Source organism: Zingiber officinale, chromosome 2A (assembly GCF_018446385.1).
Source record: "Zingiber officinale cultivar Zhangliang chromosome 2A, Zo_v1.1, whole genome shotgun sequence".
NCBI classification, from domain to species: domain Eukaryota; kingdom Viridiplantae; phylum Streptophyta; class Magnoliopsida; order Zingiberales; family Zingiberaceae; genus Zingiber; species Zingiber officinale.
This window is the reverse complement of record NC_055988.1, coordinates 70,051,350-70,065,102: the sequence shown is the minus strand read 5'-3', so window position 1 is coordinate 70,065,102 and position 13,753 is coordinate 70,051,350. Positions and strand designations below refer to the sequence as shown.

At 41.9% G+C, this 13,753-nt stretch overlaps 2 long non-coding RNA genes across 2 annotated transcripts; both read right to left on the bottom strand.

Annotated features, from left to right (window-relative positions):
* Positions 1-3,672: 3,672 nt before the first annotated feature.
* On the bottom strand, positions 3,673-4,458 carry LOC122039695. The gene is made up of 3 exons (XR_006128338.1): positions 3,952-4,458; positions 3,813-3,866; positions 3,673-3,734 (listed from the first exon to the last, which is right to left on the bottom strand). It is a non-coding gene; the product is annotated as an uncharacterized LOC122039695 (long non-coding RNA).
* Positions 4,459-11,208: 6,750 nt separating this feature from the next.
* LOC122039694 lies at positions 11,209-12,390 on the bottom strand. The gene is made up of 4 exons (XR_006128337.1): positions 11,889-12,390; positions 11,750-11,803; positions 11,540-11,671; positions 11,209-11,267 (listed from the first exon to the last, which is right to left on the bottom strand). It is a non-coding gene; the product is annotated as an uncharacterized LOC122039694 (long non-coding RNA).
* Between the last annotated feature and the right edge of the window lie 1,363 nt (positions 12,391-13,753).

Genomic DNA, 13,753 nt, shown 5'->3' with positions numbered 1-13,753 from the left:
TCAACATGCAATTCTTTAAGAGAACTCTATGTTCTACCATATAAACATGGTTACTTAAATTTAAAGGTCTTCTTAACCCTAAGTTATTTTCTTGGCCAAAACATATGAGTGGGTTCCAAGTGACTTTCAAGCAAGAAAAACTAATAAAAGACCCTTAGTAATTCATGGAGGGAATCTTGGTCTAGTTTGCTTAAACAATGATTTCCCTAACCTCTTTAAAATATTTTTGGCCGAAATTCTAGGGTTAGGTACTCCTCTGACCAAGCATCATATAGGTATAAAAACATGAAGGAAAACCTTCCTACATAACATAGAAAAATATCATGAAATAAGGACTTGTTTAAACCTTTCTAGATTTGAAAACTCTTCTTTGGCCGAATTTTCTTAAATTCTATTCTAGGTTTTCTAATCCTCATAAAATCTGAAAAAACATAAAATTCCTTGTACCACAGGTGAGTGGAAGCTTACATCCTTTTCGCTTGTGGATCTAAGGTATGGTGATGGAAGAAGTAGCCTCTTCTTCTAGTTCCCTTTCCTTGATTCCCTTGCTAAGTCCTCCTTGTATCTTAGGCTTTCTTAGGAGAAAACCTTGGCTTGGGGCCGAAGATGGAGGAGAGGGAACTGAGGTTCTCGGTAATGGAGAGGGGAGAATGAGAGAAATGAGAGAAAGAAATAAAATCTTCTCTTTACATATTCTCTTTTAAGTTAAGGAGGAAGAGGTAGCAAACTTAGTTTTTGCTTTCCTTCTCCCTTAGCCTTTTTTTTCTATTTTATTTTTATTTTTATTTATTTATTTATCCTCATCATTCATGGTGAAGCAAGGGGGATTGAATCCCCTTAATGGTCTCTTTAAGGTCACGGCAAGAAGAGGAAGAGGGAGAGAAAGAAGGAGGAAGGCAAGTTGCCTTTCTCTTGCTCTTTTCTTGTTTCCTTTTGGCTAGCTTTTACTCTCATCTTTATCATGAGTTTCCCTCCTTTGCTATCAACATATTATTCCTATCCCAACTGGTTATTACCCATTAATCCTATCATTTACATTCATGAGAGGTTCAAGGTTCAATCCTTGACCACTCCCTATTTTTTATTTCTTTTTATTTCCTTTTTGGTTCAACATTCTACTAATATTTTTCTAAGGCAAATTCATCATTCTCTTATTTATCTTAAAAGCTTAGTGGGTGTTACAAATCCCCTAATAGAGCTTACTAGAACACTGTAAGTATATCTAACAAGTAGATAATTGCAACTAACTGAGCATGCTATAAAAATAAAGCAAAGCCAATCAAACTACAACATAAGTTTAATAGCTATTCATGTTCAAGAAAACCAAGGAACTAACACTACATACTTTAAATAAAGGCTGTTCTTGCCTTTTTTTTTTTTTGAGTAGCAAGGAAAACTAAGCTACAAATAGGCTGTTCAAAACTAAACAATTTAAATCGAGTTTCATGGCAGCAAGGGAAATTACACATGCTCAACTAATTGTGTCACGCCCCGGAGGAGTCCCTGTATGAAGAAATTTTGGCAGCACCTCCCCTGTACGGCAGACAATCTGAAACTTTCTACATACACAATATACATCAGCCACGGCGGCTGGAATATATACACAACCACGCAGTTATATATATATCTTCAGCCCACTCGGCTGTAACAAAACCAAAACACAAAAACTGCTAGCCGGCTAGGCTTACACAACCAACAACCAATACAAAATATCACATAACAGCATCAACACTCCAAAATAAAACCGGAGTACAGAGCTAAACAAATCGATACATAAACAAACAAAAGAATAGGTGAAACCGATAAGTCTTCTGATGTGACATGGGGACCAGCAGACAGGATATTCCTAGCGACACCAAAACCAACCTGGTACCTGAAAAAGATAATATCAACGAGGGTGAGTTCAACAACTCAGCGAATACCAATGGACATGAGTAGTAAGATATATCTAACAGCAACAAACATGGAATACAGCTTCCTAATCATATATAGGGAATATGCAAAACTGAAAGGTAACTGAGGAAGCTGTACTCACCAGGAACTCCTATCCAGACAAAAGGGTCGTCAAACCGAAAGTGTCAATAATCCTGTATGCAGGTCAAAAGTATGTATCCAACCAAAATACAGCAACCAAATGCAGCAAACACAATCATAAAAATATAAATGCATCAATGCATATGATGCTAATGATGCGTCCTGGTCACCCCTGACGCCAGTCAGTCATCTCACACACAAATGGTGAGTCCGAGTGGGTAGGGCTGTGACAACCGTGCACTCTGTCGTCACTGCTCCTGATGAGTGACCGAGTGGACGGGATGCTGTCGGAGTACTCCTGTCCTGTGACCCCAAATCATAAATGGGGGAGCTCAATGCTCTCATCTCCCGGTACACGATGACGGGGAGGACATCTCTGTCGGCTACCACGCTGAGTCACCTGACCAACGGAGCCAAACAGAGTCCACCATCTGCCAGCTACCACGCTGCTACACTAAATGCCAGCGGAGCCAAACAGAGCGGAACTGACTGCCGGCTACCACGCTGAGTCATATGACCAACGGATCCAAACAGCAGAACCGCCACACACCTGCCTGATATACCACAAATCCATGAGTGGTGGTGTGTGCAGTGCATGTAACTGGCGATGTGCTCAACCATAGTGGAGCCGACAATCGCGCAGCATGCAATCATGATGCATGACACTAAGCATAGTCATAAACTGATCAACATAACCATATCCATATATATATGATATGGGTCCCACGGTATCAGTGAGTCAAATCCACGGATCTAGGGTATACAGGTCCTCTGTGGTATAACAACCAAGATCCTAAACCTATCCCCCTTCCAAAACATATGTACCAACAATATACGCAGATAAAAAAAATCAAACTCTAGGTACACGAATCATGTATGATATACAAATAGAGGTACACAAGCCAGGTATGGTATAAAAACCTAAGTATCAGATATTCTAGACACACCTGCCAGAAATAAAAATCTAGAACCTAGTCCTAACCTCAGTAGTGCATGGTATGTCACTTACTCTAGGAACTAAGGTACTCATGGTAATACAGTACTCATGGCAATAAGATACTCATGGTAACAAATCACGAGATATAAGCACGGATACATAACAAGCGACAAACCTAACATGCTATGGATATCAAACAGTGGCATACCAAAGACAAACATGTTCATTGTTTGCAGCTATAAAGTACTATGCATATCCAAATGACGATATCATAAAAGATAAGTCAAGAGGTACCCGCCTCCAATGTAGATCGAATCAAACCAATCCAAATGTCGAGACGCCCGTCTCGAATCACCGTCCTGCAGATAACGTGATATATAATTTAGCTAATTTTACAAACAACAACTAGCTAAATCCAACCCAACTTAATTAGGAAAAATCATAATCGATCCATCATTAATTAATCCTAATTAATGATTAACTTGAAAATCTTCTTAATCAATAATCCTCAATCAACACAATCATTTCCTTTTACTGATCAACTTATGATTAACAATATGATCATCTCTAACAAATCCAAGGATTAAATCTAATCCATTATCCACAACACGTATCAAATCCCTACACTTACCTCAATTTACAGCCTTGTTCAAGAACATGAAGTTGTTGGAATTTGCTGAAGTCAATGACGGCCAGATCCACGAAAATCCACAGCACAAGACTACCCTCGTACTCACTGATCCACGCCAAGAGATAGTTGCTGCTGGAATTAGAACAAGCAAACCAAATCAACAATTCATCAAGATCCTTGAACCTACAGAATTTCCAACCAAAACTAAACCTCTTTGCTGAAATTTTTCCCACAGTGCACAACACTTGACTGGAATCCCCCTTACTGCTCCAATTAATAAAAGAAGATACAGATTCATCAAGACAACATCAAGAAAAACCAAATTTGAGAACTTACTGGTAGCACTAACCTTAACACCTTCTCCTTAAAAGACCCTCAACTGAAACAAGATCCACCTCAGTAAACTAAAAACCCCAATCTTTGTTCCAGATCAGTGGAAGAACAGACTCCGCATCTGGAACTAGTACACAGCGTGGAGGAGGTCGGCGTTGTTCGGGTCAAGAGATGGCAGCATCGGCTGGGCACAGTGAAGACCACACAGAATAGATCTAGAGCAGAAGAATTCGGTCGGCTAATCGGTGCTCGGAAGAAGAGAGGAAGGGGCTCTTCTCGGTGATCGAAGGAAGGGGCTCGGATGCCGGCGGATCAAGCGCAGGGGAGAGATCGGCAATGGCCGACTCGGCCAACGGTGGCTCGTGAGATCGCTCCGCAAGAGCGACTGTCGGAAGAGAAGAAGAGTCAGGCGGAGGCGAGGCTTTCCCTTGTCTCTCGTCGGTCGGCGGCAGAGAGAGTGAGCGTGTGTGTGAGGGAGATAAGGGGAGAATCGGCGCCGATTGGAGAAGTTAGGGCAGGGAATCGGCGGGGAAAAGAGGACTCGACGCAAGTTCGGGGAAGGAAACGAAGGAAAAATAGAAAATAAAAGAAAAAGAAAAGGAAATAAATGAAAATAAAAATTTCCTCGCTTAAAGGGGTAGTCTAAACAGGCTTTTCCGGGCCCCGTTTTTTATTCCCGTTAACTCGTCCGTACGAGCTCCGAAAAATTTTCAAAAATTCTGAAAAATTCCCTTATCATTAATCGGCAATTTCCGGTATTTTACATTCTCCCCCACTAATAAAAATTTGGTCCCCAAATTTCGTTATCTACTATCAGCAAGTACCAACAACAGGTAAAGAGTATAAAATGCTGAACAGTAAATAAATCACATACCTCAAGTGAAAAGATGGGGGTATCGAGCTCGGATAGTATCCTCGAGCTCCCAAATAGCCTCCTCGTCTGAATGATGCTGCCATCCGACTTTAACCAGTCGGATAGTCTTGTTCCGCAACTGACACTCCTTCCGGTCCAGAATCCGTACCGGAACCTCCTCAAAGGTGATGTCAAGTTGAACGACACTATGATATCTGTCAGTACATGTGTCGAGTCGAATATATAACTCATCAGTATAGACACATGGAATACGTCGTGAACGCCCGCCAAAGCTGGTGGTAGCGCTAAACGATAAGCTACCGCTCCCACCCTTTCCACGATCTGGAAAGGTCCAATGTATCGCAGGCTGGCTTACCTCTTAGGCCAACCTTTTCACCTCTTTCGTGGGTGAAACTCGCAGGAATACATGGTCACAAATGGAGAACTCTAAAAGTCTCCGACTCCGGTCAGCATAACTCTTCTGGCAGTCTTATGCCTCTACCATCCTCCGTCTGATAGTATGGACCAACTCTGTCTCAAGCTGAGCTCTATGAGATCCAAATAATTGGCCTCCCCAACCTCATCCCAGAGGGTGGGTATTCGACAAGGCCTACCATACAACGCTTCAAACGGTGGCATCCGGATAGCCGAATGCAAACCGTTGTTGTAGGCGAACTCTACCCATGGTAATTGGTCCTCCCAACTGCCTCCAAAGTCCAATACACAAGACCTCAGCAAGTCCTCTAGAGTCTGAATGGTTCGCTCTAACCGTCCATCTGTCCGCGGATGGAAAACTGTACTGAAACAGAGCTGTGTGCCCAAGGCCTGCTGCAGACGAGACGTGAACCGGGGGTCTCTATCCGTAATAATAGTCAACTGAACACCACGTGATCTGATAATCTCCTGGCAAAACAGATCTACCAATCAATCTAGGAAATCTGTCCTCCGAATAGCTAAAAAGTGCGCGGATTTGGTTAATTGATCAACGATTACCCAAATCGCGTCTTGGTCTCGTCATGTCCTCGACAAACTCACCACAAAGTCCATAGTAATATGTTCTCATTTCCACTCAGGAATAGAAATCTGCTGAAGTAAGCCGGCAGATCTCTAATGCTCAGCCTTCACTTGCTGACAGACAAGACATCTAGCTACAAAATCCGCGATGTCTTCCTTCATGTCGTTCCACCAATAGAAACACCTCGAATCTTGGTACACACGGGTACCGCCTGGGTGGACAGCAAATCATAAGCGATGAGGGTCCGGAAGTAACTCTTATAAGACCGGAAGAGACTGAAGTACACAATATCTGCCTCGGAAGTGTATAACACCCTCCTCGTCTCGTGTGAACTCGATCTGCTACCCGGAAGCTATCTAGCTGCAAATAAACTGCCAATACTGATCAGTAACATAGGGCTCTCGGATCCTCGTACTGATCGACGACTGAGCAACCATGGTAAGAAGAATACCCTGCTCTGTCCATCCCTACTCTTCAAGGCCCAATTCGGAGAATCCCTGAATCAAGTTCATAACCACAACTCGGTGGCAAGCCAAAGTCTCTCTGGACTTTCTGCCAAGTGTATCGGCAACCACATTAGCTCTCCCTGAGTGATAGCTAATGGTATAATCAAACTCCTTCAGGAACTCCATCCATCCCCTCTGTCGAAGATTAGGTTCCTTTCCAAGTGAACAAATATTTGAGACTCTTATGGTCCATGAGAATCTCAAATGTAACACCGTATAGATAAGGCTGCCAAATCTTTAAGGCACAAAAATAATGACGGCCAACCACAAGTCATATACTGGTAGTTCTACTCATGCTCCTACAACTGTCGAAAAACATAGAAGACTACCGTGTCGTGCTGCATCAGAACAGCGCCAAATCCTTTAGAGATGCGTCAGTATAAAGCACGAATCCGTCCTCTCCAAAAGGAAAAACCAAAATCGGAGCCGACACTGGTCTCCGCTTTAGCTCCTAGAAGCTGGTCTTGTAGTCCTCGAACCACGTAAACTTCACGCTTTTCCTGGTCAAGCGTGTCAATAGCATAACAATCCGTGAGAAATCCTCAACGCATCTCCGGAAATATCAGCCAACAAAGGAAGTTGCGAGCCTCTTCTATAGACTCCGTCTACTCCCAACAGTAACATCCTCTATCTCCTGTGTAACCACGGTATACTCCTACTGGTGACCGTGTGTCTCAAATATCTCACAGAAGACAACCAAAAAAATACACACTACTGATCTTCACATATAAATGTTCTCGTCGAAACATCTCTAGAACTATGCGAAGGTGGTGTACTTGACTCACCTCAGATCCGTAATAAATCACAACATCGTCAACAAAGACAATGGAAACCGATCCAAACATTCTAGGGATACCCAAATCATCGAGTCCATGATAACATCTAGGGCACCTCAAGCACTAATGGTAAAACCAAGACACATAATGTCTGTATCACAGACATTCCTAACCATAAGATCCTCAACAATAAACAGATCTAATCACCAATGATATATAATCACCAAAGAATAGAACCTCCAGTGTGAGAGTAATGCTCTATCACACGAAATACCACATAGTGGGAGCAACGCTCTACCACAAGAAATCCTCCATATGTGGGAGCAACGCTCCACCACAAATAATCCAAAATATGTATCCACAATAAATATGGGAGCAATGCTCCGCTACAAACAATCCGAAATATGTAGGAGCAATGCTCCACTACAAAACAATTCCTAAATATGTGGGAATCCAGAATATGTGGAAGCTACGCTCTACCACAAACGATCCATAACATGTGGGAGCTACGCTCTACCACAACAATACATAAGTGCCCAAAGCACCTAACTATCTAGCTAGAGACTGCACAAGATCTCTCTACCACATATCACTGTGGGTAGCCTAGGGTATAACCACCCAGTAAGCAAATCAAATTCATAGTCAACTCTATCGTCCTCCTAGTGGGTCGGTCACCCACTAATGAGAGAATTAGTTGACAGGGTAAAACAACCAATATCATAATGTAGACATTTAATATTCTACATTTAACATAGGTAGAATCATCATGATGCTTCCAACCATACATCTGACATACATGCACACACCACATATGTATGATCGACATAATCCTCCAATTGGTTCACACCAAAAATACCCACATCATAGGTATAAATCACCGTGATACCTCCAACAATGTATACCGAACTCGTGTGCATATATCATCGTAGGTAAAATCAACAACAATACCCCTCAAACAATACTCATATGACAAATATACACATATGCCAAGAGTATAATCAACATATACTTCCAATAAGGCATACTAAAACCCAGGTGCATTCACAAATCACACATAATCAACAAGATACCTCATATACCACACCAAACACATATGTACATATCACAACACCGATGTTGTCAACAAGATACTTCCAACATGACATTCACACCCATGTGCACATACCACAACACAGATTTAAATCGATAAGACACCTCCAATATGTCAATCAGGCACGTACAGCTAACTAAATAGCTATAATCCACAAGAAACCTACAATAACCATATCTAGATGGAAATACCCTCACTATCCACAAATGAACTATCCATCATAGAACTCCTTCAACTCATAACAATCATATGTACACTTCATAGATATGCATAATCAGCATATTTAATCCAATCTATCACACAAACCCTATGCCATCTTCTAAGTTATCCAATTAGGTACATACAGTCTAAAATTACAGTACCCATGGAATAGGATACATCGATCCTCTATCAACTGACCAAATCATCAATAGTATATGGCTAATTCAATCCTTTCCCACGTCAGTATAAGCTAGATACTCGATGTGCTCAAGATATCCAACTAAGCACAACAACTCAAGATTCAAACATCTAGAAGTAAAGTAGGTCAATCCCCTACTGTTCGGGTCAACAAAACTAATCGGTCATCTACTAAACAATTAAGAATAAATAAAGCCTCTACAAGCATCTAAGGTAAATCGATCACGACTACCCAAGTCAACAAACATCAATCTATCTTCTACTGACCGATCTAACAAGAATAAATCAATTATCTATGGATGAAATTAACTAAGATAACATATTATACTACTGGCTAGGTCAACATAATGATATAGATTCTATCCACTACCCAGCTAATAAAAGCAAAGGCTGGTATGTGCCTCAATCTGCTAACCAACTAGTAATAACAGAAGCTAAATACTACTGGTGTATGATATGTAAAATCACCAAAGCCCATAATCCTTAATCTCTATTAAGGTCAATCAAGATCAATGGCTAACTCATCACATGTAATATATGCTACAACAACCAGACAGGTACTAATAAAGTATGCTAATACAGGTGATAAACTGTAATAGTCAATAGGGTATATACTATAAAAAATGTAGGATAACAGTATACCAACATACCTCCTATAGCTTGGAGATGTCCTACTGCTGCCAGGTCCCAAAAACCCGAAAAGTCACATCGAAAAGACCAAAACACAAAATCCGAAACACAAGGAGAATAAGACTCGTAAGTCGATCTCTGATACCAAATAAATTGATATGAGATAAATCTCAAAAATCCAGAACACATAACAAGTATCGTATACCTGCTCTGATACCACTAAATTGTCACGCCCCGGAGGAGTCCCTGTCCGAAGAAATTTCGGCAACACCTGCCCTGTACGGCGGACAATCTGAAACTTTCTACATACACAATATACATCAGCCACAGGCGGCTGGAATATATACACAACCACGCAGTTATATATATATCTTCAGCCCACTCGGCTGGAACAAAACCAAAACACAAAAACTGCTAGCCGGCTACGCTTACACAACCAACAACCAATACAAAATACCACATAACAGCATCAACACTCCAAAATAAAACCGGAGTACGGAGCTAAACAAATCGATACATAAACAAACAAAAGAATAGGTGAAACCGATAAGTCTTCTCATGTGACGTGGGGACCAGCAGACAGGATATTCCAAGCGACACCAAAACCAACCTGGTACCTGAAAAAGATAGTATCAACGAGGGTGAGTTCAACAACTCAGCGAATACCAATGGACATGAGTAGTAAGATATATCTAACAGCAACAAACATGGAATACAGCTTCCTAATCATATATAGGGAATATGCAAAACTGAAAGGTAACTGAGGAAGCTGTACTCACCAGGAACTCCTATCCAGACAAAAGGGTCGTCAAACCGAAAGTGTCAATAATCCTGTATGCAGGTCAAAAGTATGTATCCAACCAAAATGCAGCAACCAAATGCAGCAAACACAATCATAAAAATATAAATGCATCAATGCATATGATGCTAATGATGCGTCCTGGTCACCCCTGACGTCAGTCCATCACACACAAATGAAAGCAGTCAGTGGGTGTGATAACCGTGCACTCTGTCGTCACTGCTCCTGATGAGTGACCGAGTGGACGGAATGCTGTCGGAGTACTCCTGTCCTGTGACCCCAAATCATAAATGGGGGAGCTCAATGCTCTCATCTCCCGGTACACGATGATGGGGAGGACATCTCTGTCGGCTACCACGCTGAGTCACCTGACCAACGGAGCCAAACAGAGTCCACCATCTGCCGGCTACCACACTGCTACACTAAATGCCAGCGGAGCCAAACAGAGCGGAACTGACTGCCGGCTACCACGCTGAGTCATATGACCAACGGAGCCAAACAGCAGAACCGCCACACACCTGCCTGATATACCACAAATCCATGAGTGGTGGTGTGTGCAGTGCATGTAACTGGCGATGTGCTCAACCATAGTGGAGCCGACAATCGCGCAGCATGCAATCATGATGCATGACACTAAGCATAGTCATAAACTGATCAACATAACCATATCCATATATATATAATATGGGTCCCACGGTATCAGTGAGTCAAATCCACGGATCTAGGGTATACAGGTCCTCTGTGGTATAACAACCAAGATCCTAAACCTATCCCCCTTCCAAAACATATGTACCAACAATATACGCAGATCAAAAAAATCAAAGTCTAGGTACACGAATCATGTATGATATACAAATAGAGGTACACAAGCCAGGTATGGTATAAAAACCTAAGTATCAGATATTCTAGACACACCTGCCAGAAATAAAAATCTAGAACCTAGTCCTAACCTCAGTAGAGCATTGTATGTCACTTACTCTAGGAACTAAGGTACTCATGGTAATACAGTACTCATGGCAATAAGATACTCTTGGTAACAAATCACGAGATATAAGCACGGATACATAACAAGCGACAAACCTAACATGCTATGGATATCAAACAGTGACATACCAAAGACAAACATGTTCATTGTTTGCAGCTATAAAGTACTATGCATATCCAAATGACGATATCATAAAAGATAAGTCAAGAGGTACCCGCCTCCAATGTAGATCGAATCAAACCAATCCAAATGTCGAGACGCCCGTCTCGAATCACCGTCCTGCAGATAACGTGATATATAATTTAGCTAATTTTACAAACAACAACTAGCTAAATCCAACCCAACTTAATTAGGAAAAATCATAATCGATCCATCATTAATTAATCCTAATTAATGATTAACTTGAAAATCTTCTTAATCAATAATCCTCAATCAACACAATCATTTCCTTTTACTGATCAACTTATGATTAACAAAATGATCATCTCTAATAAATCCAAGGATTAAATCTAATCCATTATCCACAACACGTATCAAATCCCTACACTTACCTCAATTTACAGCCTTGTTCAAGAACATGAAGTTGCTGGAATTTGCTGAAGTCAATGACTGCCAGATCCACGAAAATCCACAGCACAAGACTACCCTCGTACTCACTGATCCACGCCAAGAGATAGTTGCTGCTGGAATTAGAACAAGCAAACCAAATCAACAATTCATCAAGATCCTTGAACCTACAGAATTTCCAACCAAAACTAAACCTCTTTGCTGAAATTTTTCCCACAGTGCACAACACTTGACTGGAATCCCCCTTACTGCTCCAATTAATAACAGAAGATACAGATTCATCAAGACAACATCAAGAAAAACCAAATTTGAGAACTTACTGGTAGCACTAACCTTAACACCTTCTCCTTAAAAGACCCTCAACTGAAACAAGATCCACCTCAGTAAACTAAAAACCCCAATCTTTGTTCCAGATCAGTGGAAGAACAGACTCCGCATCTGGAACTAGTACACAGCGTGGAGGAGGTCGGCGTTGTTCGGGTCAAGAGATGGCAGCATCGGCTGGGCACAGTGAAGACCACACAGAATAGATCTAGAGCAGAAGAATTCGGTCGGCTAATCGGTGCTCGGAAGAAGAGAGGAAGGGGCTCTTCTCGGTGATCGAAGGAAGGGGCTCGGATGCCGGCGGATCAAGCGCAGGGGAGAGATCGGCAATGGCCGACTCGGCCAACGGTGGCTCGTGAGATCGCTCCGCAAGAGCGACTGTCGGAAGAGAAGAAGAGTCAGGCGGAGGCGAGGCTTTCCCTTGTCTCTCGTCGGTCGGCGGCAGAGAGAGTGAGCGTGCGTGTGAGGGAGATAAGGGGAGAATCGGCGCCGATTGGAGAAGTTAGGGCAGGGAATCGGCGGGGAAAAGAGGACTCGACGCAAGTTCGGGGAAGGAAACGAAGGAAAAATAGAAAATAAAAGAAAAAGAAAAGGAAATAAATGAAAATAAACATTTCCTCGTTTAAAGGGGTAGTCTAAACAGGCTTTTCCATGCCCCGTTTTTTATTCCCGTTAACTCGTCCGTTCGAGCTCCAAAAAATTTCCAAAAATTCTGAAAAATTCCCTTATCATTAATCGGCAATTTCCGATATTTTACAAATTGCTAATGGGAACTACTCAAATTACTTAAAGCCTCTTCTCAACTTCCTATAAGAACTCACGACAGCAAAAGAAACTGAAAGTTGCTACTGTTCAGTCCACAACAAAGAACCAAATACAAGCCGAGCATACATTTTAAGTATACACTGCTTATCAATTCCAAGCCAATCATGTACAAAGAAGAAGATTTATTATGGCAGGTTCCAAAAACAAGGAAGAAGAACTACATCCCTAGTAACCATAATCTGTTACAGAAGGTTCCAAAAGCAAAGAAACACTATAATCCCTAACTATTCTCGTGTCGTACAACAAGACCCGAAACAAACTTGGTAAAATAACTTCTGCACAAAATGATCCTAAACAAGAAGGACCCAAATCCCTAGCAACACAAATTCGGAAACAAGGAAAACCACTTATCCAAGCATTTCATCTTTATTCATGTAAATAATATCTACACTTATCCAAGGTTCACCGCAGCAATCATCTAAACATGGAAGCACACGGCAGATTCAAAAACAAGGAGAAATGCAATCCGAAAACCCTAAGTTCGGAGCAACTCCTATCACAGGTGAGTAGTACTTACATATTCTGGGAGTTCTTGGACTTACAACCAAGAAACTGACTCTAGGGTTCCGGGTGAACTCGCTTTCTCGACGATCTCTCCCTATCTACTTGTTCTCCTTGGTGAGACGGTCTCAAAGATGTGAGAGGCTCTCGGAAAAACCCCTCGCCGGTCGTCGGAGGAAGAGCCCCAGCTCCGATCCTATTTCGCCCGAAAGAAATCTCCGCAAGGAAGGAGAGGAAGAGAGGTTATGGTTCGGGTAAAAGAAAACCTAAGTTCCTTTCTTATAACTAGGGTTTTTATTAAATACTATACCTTAAATATTTGTCGCTGCCTATTGTTGGACCCCGTAGTAGTTTTGATGTGATCAACTAAATTGGTTAGGTCCTGCTGTGTTTGATCCCTGTGTTTGAGTGTGCAGGAGCTTAGGAGCACAGGAAGTCGAGCGGAAGACGCAGCTAGCGAGAAGGACGACACGGGAAGGGAGCCGACGGGCTTGGTGCGTCCGAAGGATAAGAAAGCTGTGGAAGAGTACTCCGGTGGGCGTGAAGAG